The 21,343-nt window shown below is 33.3% G+C and overlaps 1 pseudogene; it reads right to left on the bottom strand.

Annotated features, from left to right (window-relative positions):
* Window positions 1–1,187: 1,187 nt before the first annotated feature.
* LOC143629748 (protein FAR1-RELATED SEQUENCE 5-like) lies at window positions 1,188–3,435 on the bottom strand (annotated as a pseudogene).
* Between the last annotated feature and the right edge of the window lie 17,908 nt (window positions 3,436–21,343).

The following is a 21,343-nucleotide window of genomic DNA, read 5'->3' as shown; positions in this document are numbered from 1 at the left end:
TGACCCAGTTTCAATTTATATTGCAACGTTTTGACCCATTTATATTTCAATATTTTGGCCCGTTTCGTTTTATATTACTATATTTTAACCTGGTTTCAATTTGCAACGTTTTGACCCGTTTAAGTTTATATTTCAATATTTTGGCCCATTTCGTTTTATATTACTATATTTTAACCCGGTTTTAGTTTATATTGCAACGTTTTGACCCGTTTAAGTTTATATTTCAATATTTTGGCCCGTTTCGTTTTATGTTCAAACTGGTTAAATGCCCTGCGCGTTGCGCAGAACAGTTTTCTGTTTCATGTGTTGGGCCGGCGTAATATGGACATGTACATGAGGTTCATTCATTTTGGCCCGTTTCGTTTTATGTTCAAACTAGTTAAATGCCCTGCGCGTTGCGCAGAACAGTTTTCTGTTTCATGTGTTGGGCGTAATATGGACATGTACATGAGGTTCATTTACGGTTATAAAATTAAATGCATAGTTAATTAAAGAGTTGTCCGTCACACAAAATAAACACTCATGAATTAACTGAGCTAAAGGTTGTAGCAGCCCTTTGACTGTAAGCTGCAGTAGCTGAAGCTACTTGTGACCAAAAGATCCATGATGTCAACTATTTAGAACCAGAAGCATATGCATTTCATAATCGGAAAAACGGCTTGTCACCCTTTCTATTGACAGCAACATCCAGTTTAGGAACATTATACCTCTACGACCTATTAAAAACTATTAGTATTTGTAAACTTAATAAATATAAATATCTTAAAACCATACCCGACTTCTGATATAACTAAAAAATAAATGAATAGCATGATCATGATTTAAGGTGACGGTTTTCGATTTAACCCAAAACTCATACGAACCCGTTAAATAAACGGGTGTGTCCCAGTTGGCCCATCATCCGTTTACATGTTGAATTTCCCAAAATACCCTTTCTCCATTTTAAACCTTTTAATATGATTATAAAAACTATACCATATGATCACCACAGTAACAATCCAGCTTCATGAAAAGATCTAAAAAACTACTACAGTAACAATCCAGCTTCATGAAAAGATCTAAACATAAACATACTACCATAAAATATCAAAACTACTGAAAAGATCTAAAAAACTATCAGGTCTGCGCAAAGAAGTGCCACCGTAGTAAATCTACAAAACTATCAGGTCTGCAAGTCGATTCAGATATCATCCTTCTCTGTCTACTAAGGACTCGTCGTCCTGCAAAAAAAAAAAAAAAAAAAAGCCTAATGTAAGTATAAAGCTAATAACCATTATTTATTAAGAAATACAGATTTACCTTCTTTTTTTTCGAACACCCAGTGATGTTATGACCCGGTTGCTTGCAGTAAGAACAAGTATTTTGTTTTGGTGCTTCCAAGGAAGACTTGATTCTAGTTGCACTTTTGGGACGACCTTTATTATTTGTTTTAACTTGTGGATCACGAATAGAAATTTGAGGCATCAAGTTTACTTGTGAGCTTCCCACATTTGAATTTTGTGTAGTACTTTCCAATTGTCTGGAATTTGTTCGAACGCTTTGTTCTTCTAAGAAGTTAACCAAGATGGAATTTAGTTTCTTTATCTCACATGGGGAATCTCTTGCATTTTCGATTGCTTTTCTAAAGTTTGATTGAACACACCATAAAGTTAACGCGCTGACTTCATTTCCACTATGTGTGTCTTCGAGCTCAATCGTGTGATTATCAGACTTATACCTAACATCAAGTGTCCACCTTGGTAAAATATAATGATCAGGAAGGGTTTCAACATTCCTCTTCTTCAACACATATAATATATGCTTGCATAATATACCATATGTTTCAAACTTTGCACACGAATATGTTACATCTATCTTATCCGAGAGTCAAAAGTTAACAGTTCTCCAATGTATTTTATCAATATCGAGTTGTCCAACCTTATATTTGATTTCTTTTAAAGTTTTGGTTATCGTCTCATGGGTTAAATTAAGGGTAGCTTCCGCCCATTCTTTCTTGAATATATCAAAGAGCTTTCTAGTGAAACGTTGACTTGCTTTTTTCTCTATCATATTTACAAAAGAAAGATTTGGCTTGGAGTCCATGGTCCTAAAGTCTTCATCGTTTTCAGAACCCCTTCGGCACGCAACAGCTTTATCATACTAGATTACAAACTCATTCAACATGGTATTTGAATTCACAAATCCATCAAAAAAAGAATGAATGCTCTCACTTCTTCCACTTGATGTCATGCCAGCAAAAAAACAATCTTTCAAATACTCGCGTTGCTTATACATCTCTGTTATCCAACTACCACTTTCAAATTGGTATTTACCACATAAAATTTCCCAATGATTTTCAAATTCTTCAACGGTATTACTCTTTATCCACTGCTTGTATGCCTCTTTAATGTCACTATAACGAACTGTAAGTGATCGAATATGTTCAATTTGATGTTTCTTTATATGACATGAACAGAAGCGATGTCCGGTTTTTGGAAAAATTCTTTTAATTGCATTTCCAATAGCCTTGTCTTGATCAGTAATTATTGCCAATGGATGCTTATCAAACATGCACTTTAAGAAATTTTGAAATAACCATTCAAAAGTCTCTTGTTTCTCGTTCTCCAACAATGCACCGGCAAAAAGTATGGACTGGCGGTGATGATTCACCCCGACAAATGGAGCAAATGACATCATAAACTTGTTGGTCATATATGTGACATCAAAAACAACAACGTCTGCAAATTTTATATATGAGTCTCTTGATCTCCCATCTGCCCAAAAAATATTTCTAGGAGACCCATCTTCAAATAAGTCCACAACAAAATAAAGGTCGGGGTCTTCTATTAATTTATCTTGGAAATGTTTAATAAGGCCATAAAATTCCTTACCCTTGTATTGTTTTCGTTGTTCACCTAAGATATCGGCACATTGTTTTGATGTAACATCATTTTCACTTGGATTTTTCATGGTATTTACGACCTTCTTGATTTGACAAGGTCTCAACCCAGATTGACCAAGTTCCAACATTAGAGATTTGCAAGCCATTGAGCGGTGAAACTTCCCATGAGATCTATGTTTCATGACTTTGGTCGGAGTAACGGTTAGCTCATGGTTGTGTGCGTTGCTAAATTCATCGACTGACCATTTCCCATCATTACCTATTGAAGTCCGAAGAAATGCTTCACATCCCGTCCTTAAAGCCCTACGACGTTTCTTAGCGTTTCCCTCAGATCCATCACGCTTCAAATCTTTAAACCTCTCTTTGTTGCATACATATTTCTTTCGATAAGCCTCATTTGTTGTCTTATTTTTAAAAGTCGAACGTTTACGTATTCTAAATCCATGTAAAAATGCAAAATTATTATAGAATTCATATGCGTCATCAGAAGTATCAAACACTTGTCCAATTACTTCATTTGTCACTTCTTTTTCAACCGTAAACTCCAGGTCCATATCTTTTGTTTTCTCTATTTCAACATCGTAACCGTTATTTGTGATCAAATGCCGTTTGCATCAATATATTCAATCAGACTTGTTTCAAAAACCTCCTTCTCTGATTGAACTTCTAAATCCATTATGGTGTGGATGTCCTGCATCAACAACAACAGAATATTAGAAGACGAAAACTGATAATCAACAAGCGAAAGAAAGTGTTAGAACGTGAATTAGTACAAGAACTTCTTAAGATTGACTTATTAACAACTTTGCTGATGTTATCTGTCATCACCTTTTGATTTAGTAAATGGAGAGAAAAAGCTCTTGAATGATTAATCTTCGTCTTGCTATATGAACTTGATCGGAAACCTAGGGTTTAATGATCACGGTTAATAGCTTTCTGTCATACTGCATCAATCTTCGTCCTTACTTCGAACGGCGGTGAACTGTAGCGCCTAGGGTTTGCAGGAACATCAGAGAGAAGAAGAGCAGGCTTGCTGTGTTTTGGGATTAGCTTTTAGGAATTTTTTTAAGTTTTTATTAAAACTACATGGTTTTGATAGGTTTACCGTGTAAGGTCGCGCGTCTCACAGCATCGTATTCATTTTCCCCGATAAATAATTGATTGAAGATGGTTTCACACAAACAAACAAAAAAGTATTAAAATATGATATTTTTTTACGATTTTTTTATTTATAGTTTCTATGGTTTCATACCTTCATATTTTAAAGATCACCTCAACCATATGTTTACATTAACATATATAAAAATGTCCATATACTTATGTAAATTAAGTGACTGATTTGCACTTGAGTGGGATTATGATATTTGGGTGATATATGTCAAAAGGTTACATTTTATGAATAAACTAGGTTTTATCCCCCATACTATGGAGGTTGTTTTATATTTTTCGCTTTTTAATATTTATTTTTTGGATTTTAAATTTCTTTATTTTAAGAAAGTTAATAATATACTTAGGTCATGTTTGGGATTCCTTATTTGCAGCTTCTTATGACTTATATAAGTTGTTTTTGATAAGTTACTCCCTCCAAACTTATCAAAACCTTCTTTTTCCTTCTTTAAAAACTTAAAAAAAGTCACATTATCCAACACTTTTTTAACTTATAAAACTTAATTAAGTTACAAGAAGGAAAAAATAATGAATCCCAAACACCTCATTAGGATTTTATGATGAAAGGGTTTCACAAATAAATGATATGTTATAACCCGTTTAAAAAATATCTGAATTTGGTGACCCATGACTCGCTTATTTTTTTTACTATAAAATTATTTCTTAATTATAAATAATATCTTTTTTTAAAATTGGATATTAATTTTTAGTATATCCCTATTTTATAGGATTTTCATATCAAATATTTGGTAAGATTAATTTTTAATTTAATGTGATGTTATAGCTCGTTTAAAAGCTATATATCTGGGTTTGGTAAGACCCATTGTAACACCTCAACCCGGAACAGGCTGATGTGTCACTTTTACAGATATCAAAACATAACTCATAAAAGCCTAAGTCAAATTAAATTTCATCAAATAACCAAAAATGAATAGTCTTCTAAAATCTTGAACTTTATTACTCTCTCTCATCACTAATTCCCATGATTTCCCGAATTACCTGTGAACAAATAAGAAAAACACAGACAAAGGAAACACGGCTGAGCCAAAAATTGTCCAGTAACGGAAAAACAATAGCAATGACGATAAGGCGAATGAACGGAAACAAGATAATAACGAGATCTACCATAACCGAAATAAGTATGATACTAAAATTTGATGCGTTTAGAACATATGACAATATAATACCAGAACAAAAACCGATACTAAACGTATTACTAAACATATAACGGTGACTGACTTACACGACACGTGATGCTACAAAAATAAGTCACGTAATTAAAGGAGTACCCAGAGCCGAAACATATAACATATAACTTGTAACATATAACATGTGACATATAACGTATAACATATAACTGAACTAGGATCGATCCATACGCCCCTAAACGGCCAAAGTACTACCAAAGTACTAGTTAGAGGCGCCATGAACTTTTAAAACACACTGTCACGAAAAGTGTTGTGCTCGGGTAACAGAGTACTAAACATGAAAGGCAACATAACTGCCTAGCATATAACATATTAACAGAATCTCATATTATTATCCATAGGAACATGCAATAATTAGTACGAGTTTATAAATCTATTGCATGCTACAAATATCTCTAATCAAAACTAGTAACCAAAATAAATAGTTGAACAAAACTAAATAAAAAGTTGACGACGTACGTATAAAATATCCAAAGATCAAATGGGATAGAGACAACTTGGTGATACTAAAATATAAAATACCGAAAGTCCGTACTACAAAGTAACGGATTAGAATTTATACTGTGAGTAAACGAAAACAGAATCCGTACTACGAAGTAACGAAATATAGTTAATACTATAAGTGAAAGAACCAGAAACCATACACAAAGTCACGGAATATTAATAATACTAAGAGGAAACCAAGACGAAAACTGTACCACAAAGTAATGGAATATAAATAATACTAAGAGGAAACAAAACAGAAACCGTACCTTAATTTTAGCCCAAAAAAACAAAAACAAATGCAAGGCAAGAATTGAACAAGTCGCCCCACAATTAGATCAAAGACCCTACACATTAATTATCTCTAATAAATCAGATTTATGGAACTACAAATGTGTTGCCTTATTCGTTGGTAACTAATGCTCCGACGACGGAGAAATTTAGAGACCTTTACTATTTCGTTCGCTAATATTGCTTTCAAAATAAATTGAGATTTCAAATTATCAAATAAAACCGAAATCATATTAACTTTTTAACCACTTATTAAGATTCATAATTTATTACTTTACATTATGGATTTATTTAAAGGTTATATACACCAAGCTAAAAATATTCGTATCATCTAAATTATGAGTATAAGATTATTTTCAAACAACCACATAAGTCAACAAACAAACAGAACAATTATTCGAGTGTCCATTTAAATTTAAAATGAAATCTTATGTGCAGAAACAAATAAAACAAGAAAGCTTTTAAACTTTTATTAATATTCTTAACTAACTTCCATGTTGAAAACATATTGTCGCCGATTAAAAAGACTTGAACTTGAATTATTCATGCATATAATTCTAAGCAGAGGCAGATGTGAGGAATGTTACCTCAAAACTAGGACAATAAGGAGCGAGACAAAAGCATTAGTTCACCTTCATGGTCGTGCAAGGAACCAAAACGGAGCGAGTGATAGGACACGGCGCATGACACCGGAACCAAATGCGAGCATGTGGGTTTAAGAATGGTGCCGGTGGCGTAAGATTGCAGAGGTGGTCGGTAGCTGCAGCAGGCGGCGATGCTCGCTGGATGGTGGCGGGCATAGGGAACGCGATTATATAGTAAACGGAATCGTACAACCCAAGTTTCGCTACCATCTTTAGAAATAGGATTAGATTTTAAATTTCAATTTCCGGAAGTTGACGGCTCTTTCGCGGAGGGACGTGATTAGAAGATGCCTTATCCAAATCAGTTTAACCCTTTTTCAGTTTAGAAATAATTAAAACACCCTTGAACTTATTATTTTTATATCTTTATTTAACAAGTTCGGTTATTTGTTATTAACGTTTTATCGGTTTAACAACACGCTAACACTTTTAGTAACCGATCAAAATTTGCCCGTTATTATTTTATTGTTTTAGAAATTTCCCGTGAATTCGAGTCAAATACATGAGAAGCCTCCATTTACAAATAAAGCAATCTGGTGACTTGAGAGAATTTATAAAACAACCAGAGAGCTTTTAAAGGCTTTCGTTTATATATAATATATTATAGATATAAAATTGGAAAAAAAAAGCCAAAAATAAAATGGAATCAAGTAATTATGAATACCAATAAATAATGTCACAAGAAATATGTACATGAAGCAGCACGACCGACGTAATCGGCCCTACAATATAAAGAGGTGTTTTGTGTAGAACCAAATTGATTGGCATTTGCTCACTCTGGACCTATGGGCCGCTACCATGTGGGCTTTTCTCATGCTTCAACTTTCAAGAGCCCAGTCCAGCTGTTTGGCCCGGTTCTTTTAAGCATTCGTCTAACTTTCTATTGGTTTTTAAATATTTGATACATCATTCAACAGTTTATTTTGTAACTGTTAAAGCGACGATTATACCGGTCAGATTATTGAATATGAAGCAGAGTTGCACCATGCAACAAATCTGTTAGAAGTAAGGGTGTTCTTCGGGTCGGGTTCTTGTTTCAAAGTTTTAAACCTTGACCCAAAACCCAACTCATGTCTGCATGGATTTTTCTTGTTTGTGTAATTCGGGTTTGGGTTTTTTTGGGTTCGGTTAATCGGGTTTCGAGTATCCTAGAAATAAAAAACACAAAAACAAAAAAAATTAAAAACTACAATGCTAAAATTAAAACATATTAATCTTTTCATATAACGCAAATAATCAAATAATAAACCAACATAACTTAAGAAAACAATTCAAAAGAAGAGTAAAACTAACTCGAACCATAATCGTATTTAACTGTGCGTGATTTGGTTGTTCGATTACGACTGCTCTTAGTAATAAACGGAAAATATAAATTAATAATAAACAATCGATTCATAATAGTTAGAATGACAACAGTCGATTAGAACCAAATTTTGATAACTTTAGCAGCTAAGACTTATCCTATTACACCTAAAAATATATTTAATTTCAAAAAAAAAAAGTTTATTCGGATTTTTCGAGTTAACCCAAAACTTATAAATCAAATCCAAGAAGCTACCCCTAGAAATGGGGATGGTGTGGTGCTTGTGTATATAGTTGAAATTTAATTGTTTACCCAAAACTTGATTACTGAACCCGGCTAGAAGCAATCCAAAACTTGACTTTGCCCGAACCTAATTATACATAAAAAGCTACTGGACCCGACCTGACGCGGCCCAAAACCTAATTAAACAACAATCCGAAACGAAAACCCTGTTGAACCCAAGAGTCGCCAAACGACCATCGGCAACGGAAAATCCGCGCCACCATAAGCGACGTCGAACATGTAACATTCGTTCAATTTTCAAACCTAAAAACCCAACCCGTTATAACATTTTGCATCCTTGATTCGTTTGTACATGTCACTTGTTGTCACACCCCGACCAAAGGCGGCGGAACATGCCGAGGTGTAACGATTGTCCATAAGCACATGACACTAATTAAAGTGACAGTATTTAATAAACTCATTTCATTTCACAACATCGAAAATGTCACAAAACAATTATCCATAAAATAACCATAAACAAGATATCACAAAATATGGCAAATTGATATTGTTCATTTTTACTAATATCCTAAGGTCTTTAATGTCGTTTTCTTCACAATCATAAATCAACCAAGATGCAAACCTGCAACATTTCATAAAATAAAGTTTGTCAACACAAAGGTCGGTGAGCAATTCATAAGTTTAATCATATTAGTATATAATAAAGATAGCTACAAAACTTGCATACGAAACGATAAATAAAAGTGATAATTTGGATAAATAGATATCGCTAAACACATTAGCGACACCTAGCTATAAGGGGATGCCAAATAGTCTAAGACTTTATAGTTATCGTTAATTGCATTACGTTAACGACACCTTGCTATAAAGGGATGCCAAATAGTCTAGGATTTTATAGTTCCACCAACCAAAAGCGATAAACACATAGGCATATAAGCATAGAACACCAAATCGAGCAATTATTTAGGTAAAGTATACAACTACGTTTGTGGTTTAAGATTCAAATATAAAGCATTTTGTTGAATAAGTATGAAATGTCACCCCAAAATAAAATATGGAAAATGGGGTATGAAGTACTCACCTTCAAGTAGTAAACTTGAAAGATGATAATTTGTAGATTTGTCAGAACGACGAGTTTAACGCACAATGCCTAAAAAGAAAAGAAGTCTTGAATTTAAAAAGGTTGTCTTGAAGGTCTTTAAACAAAATAAATTTTGAGAAATGTAAATAATTAAAGTTCAAGGTTTAAAATGTAACTATTTAAGAATTTATAATAATAACCCTTTAAAAATGTAAGTTTGCTCGAAACCGGGTTAAAGTATCTAACCTTAATATTTACTCAACCTATGTTAAGTAATAAGGTGGGTAAAATGCAAGAATGCAAATCCCTTTGGAATAAAGATACTAAAACGGTTTTTTTTTTATCGACTGTTCGGGTTGTCGGTTCGGGTCTTGATAATTGGTCAAACCCAAAGTCAACTTTCCAAAATATTGAACGTTATGAGATAACTCAATAAAATTTAATAAGACTTAACCAAGTATGTAGTTCCATTGTTTTAGAACTAACAACGCACGTTAAGCGAGTGTTCGGTTTTGTCGGTCCAAACTTTGTTATGAGATCAAGTTGGATCCAACATTTCCAAGTCTTAAGAAAATATTTAAAAATCAATTTGTAACTATTTTTAAAGAAATATACAAGACTTGATGGCTAAAAAAAAACACACTTGTGTGTCTTAAGCGAGCAAGAATCGGTTTGGTTCGGTTTCCATCTCACAACAAGTTCATAGATGGTTTCCACACACTAAAGAACTTGTATAATAATGTACAAATAAAAAAATACCAAAAGTTAACAATAAAGTCTTTACACAAAAGTTCGGTTTTCGGTTCGGATCGTGTTTCGGGTTAAGACCGAGGTAAGATTCTACAAACCCATAACCATAGAATTTGTAAAAATGATTTTAGAAACTTAGATCTAACACTAAGTATGTTTAAACAAACAAAACTAGCAACAAAGTTCGGTTTACGGTTTAGAGCTATTTACGGTTAAACCGAAGTATAGACTCTTAAAAACCCATGACCAACAAACTAATATAAGCAAGATTAATATGTATGAACAAGTTATATAGATGTATATATATCAATGACACGAAGTCCTCCATGAAGCCTTGCCTTATGGGGACCGAAACCTCACCGACCGGAATCGGAGAAGTAACTACCAAAGGTAAACAAGGGGTGTATATTATATATATGTTGCACAACCATAAACAAGTATTAATAAGGATACATAAACTAATTAAGATGAAAGACCAAAATCCTTCAAGAACACTTAAGAAGATAACCTTGAATCTTTGATGTTTGAGAGAGTTTTTTTTTTTGGAGTTGTAGCAAGAGAAAATGAAGAGGAAAGGTGGTGTATATATAGGGTAATGTTGGTGGTCAAATATAAAACATAACGAAAGTAGATGTAAAAACGTTGAATCACGTACAACCGTTGCAGCGTGTTAACACCAAAAAGTTATGACCAAAACATAAATAATACGAATGAATAACTAAGTTAACTTGGGATGACGGGAAAAATAGAATTAAAAAAATTGAACAACACATACACATTGCAATGTTGTTAAGTCACAAAATTTTGACGAGCTGTTAAGCAAAAAAATTATAAAAGATAGAAAAGTATATGAGACCAAAGTTTAAAATGAATAAATGTTAGGGTTAGACATGAAAAACGATTTATGACAAATTTTAATGGATGAAAAATTAGTAAGGTTTAAAGTAACTAAAAGAATTGTAAAAGGTTGAAAAACAAAGCATCACATGAAAGTTACAATTTAAGCTTCACAACATACATGAATATTTCTAGCCATTTTTTGGAAGCTAAGTTACTATATATTTTTTTTCTTTTCTTTTATTTAAACTAAAACTTTCACTAATTAAAAAAATATATATACAAAGACTGCATTGATCATCTGGCTCTCATTTTTCACATGATCTAGAGACTTTCTTACTTAAACTGGATCTCGGTTTTTTATCGTATCCATGTTAAGCGTATTTAGTAGAAAAATATAAAAACATGATAATCATACTGAAGAAGAGATTGTATGCTTTGTGTAAAAATTTTAAAGAAAAATGTTTTAAAGTTAATTAACTAAATGTGTATTTATTTATTATTATTATTATTATTATTATTATTATTATTTGTAAAAATGAGTAAAACGGTCGAATGGTTGTTGCCAATGTTCAGCCTCACCATTCATACCCGATTCTGCATCATTAAACTGAAGAACCAACCGCCTTCCGTCACCATCCACTCTCCGCGACTGATAACTTCCATGAATCATTTATAAAACCAAACGAAAGTAGATGAAAAAACGTTGAATCACGTACAACCGTGGCAGCTTGTTAACACAAAAAAGTTATGACAAAAACATGAATAATACAAATGAATAGCTAAGTTGACTTGCGATGACGGGAAAAATAGAAGTAAAAAAAATTGAACACATACGCATTACAATGTGGTTAAGTCGCAAAATTTTGACGAGCTGTTAAGCAAAAAAATTGTAAAAGATAGAAAAGTAAATGAGACCAAAGTTTAAAGTAGATAAATGTTATTGTTAGACATGAAAAAAGATTTATGACAAATTTTAACGGATGAAAGTTACAGGGGTTTAAAGTAACTAAAAGAATTGTAAAAGGTTGAAAAACAAAGCATCACATGAAAGTTACAATTTAAGCTTCACAACATAGATGAATATTTCTAGCCATTTTTTGGGGTTAAGTGACTATATATATTTTTTTTCTTTTCTTTTATTTAAATTAAAACTAAAATATACAAGATCATAACTTTCAGTAACTAAAAATATATATATATATATATACAAAAAAAAACTGCATTAATCCTCATGAATATTTCTAGCCATTTCTTGGGGTCTAAGTTAATATATTTTTTTTCTTTTCTTTTAAATTAAATTAAAACTAAAATATACAAGATCATAAATTTCACTAATTAAAAAAATATATATACAAAAACTGCATTAATCATCATGAATATTTCAAGCCATTTCTTTGGGGCTAATCTACTATATTTTCTTTTCTTTTATTTAAATTAAAACTAAAATATGCAAGATCATAACTTTCACTAATTAAAAAAATATATATACAAAAACTGCATTAACCATCTGGCTCTCATTTTTTTGCATTATCTAGAGACTTTCTTGCTTAGCTACCCGAACCATTTACCTGAATATGTCCCGGCCTATCACCCAAATATATATTAAATTAGACACAAGTTAAACTTTTAAAACATTGTTTTTAATTATATTAATCTTTAAATTATTTTGTTGCAATATTAAAACGATAGCAGATTTTGCATTTTCGTCCAACAAAAACAAGTGTTCTTTTGTTGTCTCATGGGATGGACCATTACTCGTTGGTTAACACCATAACACAATGCAACCTGGTTTTAAATTGCAAATGTCATGGTGTTAACACCATAATTACCAATGCTTATGCTATATTCCATTATGCAATTAGATCATGTTCCCTAATTCAAATTTGTTTTAAACTTGGGAGCCTTGGGCTCCAAGTTTCCTCATGGCCTATATGGCTATATATAGCCTTCATTTGCAATGGATTGAGAGGGCGATGCCCTGATGATGGACCAGAATGGATTTGTGGCAGCGTGACTGGGGATGAATTGAGGCGGCTCGTATTATGAAATTTAGGGTTTGTGTGTTGTACCCTGCATTATTATCTTCTATTTATTTGATATTTTATATATATACTAAATATAATCAATCTATTTATTATTCTAATAAAGTAAAATAAATCAACATCAAATCATGTTTCTCACGTGAAAATTGTTTCGAGATTTTTTTGTGAAACTTAAATTTGATTTTATAGGTCAAATGTTGGTAAATAAATTGTTTGGTACAAGTTATCTACATTTTGGTCAAAATTTGTTAAGATCAAAAATGAAAATTTTGAGTATTTTTAAAAGTTTGAGAAAACAAAATAGATTTATCATCAAATTTGTTATGGGTTCAAAGTGTTGACTTTAAAATGTTAAAAGTATGAGTTAAAATTTTAAACATGATTCGGGTTTCAAATTTATTTTTAAGGTCATTATGACAAAGTCGAGAAGTCCTCTAAAACTTATCAAAATATTTTTCTTGGTGTAGCTCAGAAAAACATAGTTTTTGAAGAATATTCATTGTTACAATTTAATGTTCTACTTTTCTTTGATGTGTGGTAAATTAATAAATATATCAATAAAGGTAACGCTCCTTTTGTATTTAGGCTGAATGGTTAAAACTACCATCGTATGAGAAGTCTTATTTCCGAAATTAGTTCATAACCAAAATTCTTTCATACATATATGACACCGAGAATGAATTTTTCAATAGAAAGAAGCATTCTCTGGTACGTTTTAGCACGAGTATTTTTTTATTAAATTCATTTAAAAAATCATTTTGTGATATAAATAAAATCAATTTATATACACATTGAATAGATACAAGCATATATGAATAATTTTTTTTTTCATATACGCTATGTAATTATTTATTTATTTTTCTTATAATTTTATAGTTTGAATTATCCCGTGTGTGACACGGGCTCTAAAACTAGTTAAATTGAATATTATTCAATATTCAAGATACTTATAAAAAAATTACATCTTTGTATATAAATATAACTATATTTTATCCCCCGTATTACGGGGGTTGTATTACATTATTTGTTTTTAATATTTATATATATATATTTATATATATATATTTGGATTTTAATTTTATTTGTTGTAAGAAAATTAATAATTAATATACTTGAGGTTTTATAATAAAATGGTTTCACAAATTAATGATATGTTATAATCTGGTTTAAAATATATCTGGGTTTGGTGATACCCATTACCCGTTTATTTTTTTATTATAAAATTGTTTCTTAATTATAAATAATATTTTTTTTAAATAAAATAGGATATTAATTTTTAGTATATCCCTATTTTATAGGATTGTCATATTAAATATTTGATGAGATTAATTTTAATGTAATGAGATGTTATAACCCGTTTAAGAGCTATCTGAGTTTGGTGAGAACTTAACCCGTGAATTCGGGTCAAATGCGTAAGAAGTCTTCATTTACAATTAAAGCAATTTGATGGCTTAAGAGAATGGTTGTTTTACATTTTTTTGTTTTTTAATATTTATTTTTTTGATTTTGCGAAAAAGCTTATGCGAAAAGGTCTATGCGAAAGGACTAGAGGTTGCCGTTCCAAGCTTTCTGTGTACACCACGGTGGGTGGTGTATGGTGTCGCCGGAAGGAGTGAATGGAGGCGGCGGTGTGTGGCCAGAAAGCTTATAGGGCAGTGGCGGTGAGGAGGGGGTCGCCGGAATCCGGTAACGCTGGCGGTGGTGATGGATTTGATTATAAAGAAAGAAGAAGAAAGAAAACTAAGAGAAAGAAAAGGGGGGGGGGGTACGGTTCTTGGGTTTAGGGTTGGGTGAGAGTTGGTAGGTGTGTGTATATAATAATAATAATAATAATAATAATAATAATAATAATAATAAAAGTAATAATAATAATAAAACTATAGTATTAATCATAAAATGCAAAAGGATAATAAGGAAAGTGTGAATTGGTTAACGAAACCCGAACTCAAGACCCGCCCTAAATAAAGAAATAGGAGTAAAAGGAGAACCAAGCAACTAACTCGCTAAGAAAGAAATTCATTGACAAGTGTTAATCTATAAATATATACATATACATATAAATATACATATGACAATGGTAGAAATGAATATGAGAACTTAAAATAAACAAGAGCCAAATATGAACCCGACACGAACCCAAACTCGTTTAAGAAAACGTTAACTCTTAGACGCATTGAGAACGTAAACTAATAATAATGAAAAGAGTATATATATATATCTATATATATATATATAAAGATCCTTAAGAAGGCAAATTAATGAAGTCGATTCGTTAATAAAATAAGGATAAGTATATTAGATTAATAAGAACTGTTAAAGACGAATACATGTCGGTTCGGTTAATTTAACGGTTAACCCCGTTAACTCAAGAAAATAAATAATAAACAAATATAGAGGATTAATACGTGTACATTATTAACAGTTAGTCGAGCTCAATTGAATAAAGGAATTACTATTAACGGTGAACGCAACAGGATCCATGTGAGTTCTAGCCCCTTTCTTTGTGACTTTTTCGGGGCTGTGTGCATACTCCTATGTGATAGTTGAAACGCTTATCCTAAGTGATAAGTGTAGGATACGTGTATGATTGTGCATTGACTGCTATTATTACATAATGTTTACATGATAGAATGTGTATATGTATATATGTATATTATATATACATGAGACAGGTAAAGTATGCATGTACAATAATGAAAGTATAAAATGAGCGTACGGAAATATATATGTGTATATTGTGTATATACATGAAGCAGGTAAAGTATGCACGTACGATAATAAAAGTATGGAATGAACGTATGGATAGTTGACGGGACATGTATGGTCGTATGGTTAAACGAGACAAAGGGACCAGACCCTGATTATATACGAGATAGCAGGGACCAGACCCTAATAATATCTGAGATTGTGAAAGAAGGGACCAGACTCTAATAATATATGAGATAGTAGGGACCAGACCCTCATAATATCTGAGATTAGAGGGACCGGACCCTATGAATATCTGGAATAGAAGGGACCAGACCCTTGCAAATATCTGAGATTGAGGGACCAGACCCTAATAATATCCGAGATAGTAGAAGTATGATAGTATACGGTATACCTTAGGAAAGTAGTAAGGAAGGTGTGTAAATACGTACGTATGTACGTAAAGTATATATACGAATGAGTAATAGTAAGTAAAGTACAAAATATGTATATTCGGACGCGTATAAGTATGGACGTGAATGTATTGTGTGTTAAATTGATTAATTAGAACTCACTCAGCGTAACTGACTTTTAGTATGCACGCAGGTGAGTAGGATGAGACAGGTGGCTTGAGGGAGACACGTGGCGAATAAAGGAAGACTGGCATCGAAAGAAAGAAGAGACATGTGTTATTATATTCTATGTTTAAGACTTATGTTTTGTTATTTTAAGATAAGTACTTATGTTATGTAAGAATGCTTGACGTTTATATTATGCGAAATGCTTTAATTAACTTTGATTTTACGAATTATGTGAATGAGTAAATTCAACGAGCGAGAAAGTAGGGCACCCGGGTCGGGGGCCTTACATGAACCGAGCAGAGCGACTCGTTTACAATCGAGCGAAAAACGAGCGAGCAATTTTTGAACGAGCGGCGAGCGAGTTCGAGCGACGAGCAGTTTGAACGGCCCAATCACCATATAGTCTTTACACATAAACACACACAGATGAGGATATGCAAACTTAAGTAAAGGAACACAACACTTATAAAATAATAATGTTTAATCAAAAGGGGTGTATTTTTTTTTAATATATTTTTTGTTTCAATATTTTTTTTGTGTGATCAAAGAAAGAGGTAGTTAACTCAATAAGAGAGAGAGAGAGAGAGAGAGAGGTGTTTATGGAAGAAAAATAAATGAAAAATAAACGAGTTTGCTAGCATTCCATATCAGGTTTATTAATAGGGTGTGTAGCATTCATACCAAATGAATTTTAATTAAAGAAAATTTATAAAATAGCATTTTTTAGAGAGAGAGTCTCCAAAATGCTCATTTTTTCTCAAAATTTTTTTAGAATTTGAACTGTCAAGACGCATTGGGAAAATATAAAAATAAAGATGGCGAATGCCAAATTTCAAAAGAAAGTCAGGCAGGAGACGAGATTTGGGGAAATAATGAAGGTAAAGTCCAAATATTTTGTAATATTTGAGCAAAAGTTCAGATTTTTTCAATTTTTTTTCAAAAAACCATCTTGATAGACTGTTTTTTTATGTTTCCTACCTTTTCCGTCCATATTTTCAAATTATTGAAAAAATATATTTTTTATAATTATACCCCTGAACCACCACCACCACCACCACCTTGAACCACCACCATCACCGACGCCGTCGGCCCCACCCCACCACCACCACCGTCAACCGCCATCACCATTTCATGGATCTAAGCCGTCGCCTCCCTCCTAAACCTCCTTCAATAACCCACCACCACCATCACCATCACCATCACCATCAACCCTAGAAGGTGACGAGATCCATGAAATGGTGGACTTATTTTTTCCTTCGTTGTGTTTTGAAATAGCAAAGAAAGGGTTGATGAGGCCTTGATTTACTAGTACAATAAACAATTTAATGGCTTTGCTGCGATTCTCGATGAACAAGATGCATCTAAAGTTGCAGGTTTATTAATATCTTATAATTTGGTCATCCGATGAATAACAACTAACAAACTTAGAAATCAAAAGATAATTTACTTTTATGGTGGTGCCGGGTTATTGAAGGAGATTTAGGAGGGAGGCGACGGCTGAGATCCATGAAATGGTGGTGGCGCTTGACGATGGTGGTGATGGGGTGGGGCCAACGGCATCGGTGATGGTGGTGGTTCAAGGAGGTGGTGGTGGTTCAGGGGTATAATTGTAAAAAATATACTTTTTCAAGAATCTGAAAATATGGACAGGAAATGTTGGAAACATAAAAAAAACAGTCTTTCAAGACGGTTTTTTGAAAAAAAAAAAAAGTTTTGGAAAAATCTGAACTTTTCTTCAAAGATTACAAAAAATTTGGACTTCACCTTTATTATTTCCCCAAATCTCGTCTCCTACCTGACTTTCTTTCGAAATTTGGCATGCTCCCTCTTTATTTTTATCTTTTCCCAATGCGTTTTAACAGTTCAAATTTTAAAAAATTTTAAGGAAAAAATGGCTATTTTAGGGACTCTTTCTAAAAGAGGTTATTTTGAGAATTTTCCCTTTTAATTATTTTATTTTATTTTTGTGGGGAATGGGCTACGGTTATGATGTCAACATCTACACCTGAAATTCTCTTGTATTTTATTTTAATACGGGAAAATCCTCAAAATAGCCCTTTTTAGAGAGAGAAAGCCCAAAATAGCCCTTTTTTTTCTAAGAATTATTTATAATTTAAACTTTAAATACGCATTGAGAAAAGATAATAAATATGAGAGACCAGGCCAAATTTTTAAAGAAAGTTAGGAAGCAGACCAAATTTGGGGAAATATTCAAGATAAAGTCCAAATTATTTTGAAATGTTGGAGCAAAAATTCAAATTTTTCCTAAACTTTTTTTCTCAAAATACAGTCTCCCAAGACTGTTTTTTTATGTTTGATAACATTTTCCGTCCATATTTTCAAATTCTAAAAAAATGAGATTTGTAAAACTCGTCTTGAAAGACGCATCTAGGATGAATTTGCTCTTAAGAGACGAGATTTTACCACCACCACCCACCGTTCGCCTTTTACCACCACCACTACCGCCACCATCCATCACCACCACCACCACCACCCACCGTTCGCCGCCACCACCATCCACCCCCACCACCCACCCACCGTCTACCACTACCATTGATCACCACCCACCACCATCGTCTGTCACCACCATCCATCACACCACCCACCGTCCTCCACCGACACCGGTCTACCACCACCCACTGTTTTATCTCTTGGATTATTTAGTATAAACAGAGGGCTGGGATTTAATGTTTGTTGTTGAGCCATTGGATTTTGCATCAGGTTGAAAGTGTACTAGCCTAGCCTATGGCGTCAACACTACAGTTGAATTCAAATTCACCCCAAAGCTATAGATCCAGATCCTTCAATGAAATGTTATAGAATAGTTAAATTTAGGTGCATAAAACAGAAGGTAATTTAGAAGCAAGTGATACGAATGCATTAAAATATGTGTATCTTTGGATGGGCACCTAGTAACAACCCAAATCTGGTATGGTATGATTAAACCAAGATCCGAAAAGCTGTCTGGGTGGATCGTTAATTGCATCGGCAGCAGGTGATCGTGATCATGATCGGAATCAGAGACTGTCGCTGTTGACTTGTACTTTAGGTTTATTGTTCAAATTAAGCCTCAAAAATAACTTCTTGCAACTTTAAACACTTCTTAAAACACCGGTCGGTGGTAAACGGTGGTGGTGGAGGACGGTGGGTGGTGGTGATGGATGGTGGTGGCAGACGATGGTGGTGGATGGTGATCGATGGTAGTGGCGGACGGTGGGTGGTGGCGAACGGTGGGTGGTGGTGGTGGTGGTGTTGGTGGATGGTGGCGGTAGTGGTGGTGGTGGTGGTAGAAGGTGAACGGTGGGTGGTGGTGGTAGAATCTCGTCTCTTAAGTACAAATTCATTGTAAATGCGTTTTTCAAGACGAGTTTTAAAATTTTTTTTTTCTAGAATTTGAAAATATGGACGGAAAATGTCTGAAACATAAAAAAAACTGTCTTGAGAGACTGTATTTAGAGAAAAAAAGTTTAGGAAAAATTTGAACTTTTGCTCAAACATTTCAAAATAATTTGGACTTTACCTTTAATATTTCCTCAAATTTGGTCTGCTCCCTAACTTTCTTTAAAGATTTGGCCCGGTCCTTCATATTTATTATCTTTTCCCAATGCGCCTTTGTAGTTCAAATTATAAATAATTCTCAGCAAAAAAGAGCTATTTTGAGTTTTCTCTCTTTAAAAAGGGCTATTTTGAGAATTTTCCCTTTTAATACACGTATACATGGTTACATATCTCATTTATTAATACCTTTTTGTTTTAAAAAAATTTACAAAAATCAGTTATATTGGGAAAGAATACTATATTAGTAGATTAACACCATTATAAAAGCTATAATAAAAATTTATTGTAGCCATTGGCATCCATTGTAGCCGTTTATGCACACGTGGGTGGTGATGGGGTGGTCATGGTTCTTGACTTCTTGGATTATAGTATTATGCAATCAATTTATTTGTTAATTAATATAATTTTAGTATTTTTATAAAGTAGTATAATATTTGGGAGATTCTTGCTAGAAAAGAACTTTATACAAGAAAAAAAAACACAGGTTTCAGATAGAAGATGTTCGGATTAACGATGATGGATTTGGTGGTGATGTCTTGATGATGGGGTAGTGACAATATGTATGAGTGGCCGAGTGAGAGACTTTATTTATATTTTGATTGAGTGTTTTCATAGGTTAGAATAAATTATGCATTGATTTTCTTGAAAAGGTTGAGTAAATAGTGTATATTTGGAAGTTCAATTTCATGATCAACAGATTAAACGAACCAAACATGATAGAAACAAAATTTAAATTTTAGTTTAGTCAATCAAATGACCCTTAATATATTTTCAAACTTTTTCCTACATATAGAATTTTTAAAAACTAAACGTTTGATCGCAATTAAAATGCATTTATACTAAATTAGATCCACTCAAAAGTATATTAAACTAATCTAACATGTTGATTGTAAAGGTAACCTCCATTCATGTCTGACATTTTGGAACCTAGCTCGTCCCATTTAACCCATGTGTTTAGACCTTATTAACCTACAGCATAATAAAAAACCTTGTGCTCTGAAGAAACACTAAGTGACCCCGGGCAGATTATAGGTAATCTGGGGGCTAAGTAATGTTTCCCACGAAGGTTAGACCCTGAGAAGATGGTTCTTCTGATAACCTGCAAAACAGACACCGTGAGCTCGTCACTGAGAAGGGGGGGGGGGGGGGTTCCTCCTTGTGACCACCCTCCGGCGTGAGAATCAGACTAGATTGCTCTTTTAATATAAAAGTATATTAAGAGATTGCTAGAGCAGATATCAGGTATATTATGATAATACGAGATGATGTAAGATGATCATACCATTGGGGTATTTATAGCCGAAGGTAGGTTTCCAAGGGGTTTAGCCGGTCCAACACGCTACCACCTGTAACCTATGCACGTGCCCTGCCTGTGAGTGGTGGATAGGTAGCGGCTGACACAGAGCAGGCGTGTCGTGCACTCTTCCTCTTCTGCCAACTACAGGCTAGGCACGTGGTATGGCAGGAGTTGGTGGGTAGGCGGCGGCTATTGGTCACAGTGCTGTGGCGTGCTGTCTGCCATGCTGCTGTCAGTGAGCTGTCGCATTCTTGGTCAGATCTTTTGTCTGTACCTCGTCAGGTATCAC

The sequence above is a fragment of the Bidens hawaiensis genome, unplaced genomic scaffold, assembly GCF_021521415.1.
Source record: "Bidens hawaiensis isolate Kalapana, Puna unplaced genomic scaffold, B.hawaiensis_p1.1 tig00005453_1, whole genome shotgun sequence".
In the NCBI taxonomy this organism is placed as follows: domain Eukaryota; kingdom Viridiplantae; phylum Streptophyta; class Magnoliopsida; order Asterales; family Asteraceae; genus Bidens; species Bidens hawaiensis.
The sequence above is the reverse complement of the archived record's forward strand: the minus strand, read 5'-3'. Positions and strand labels throughout refer to the sequence as shown.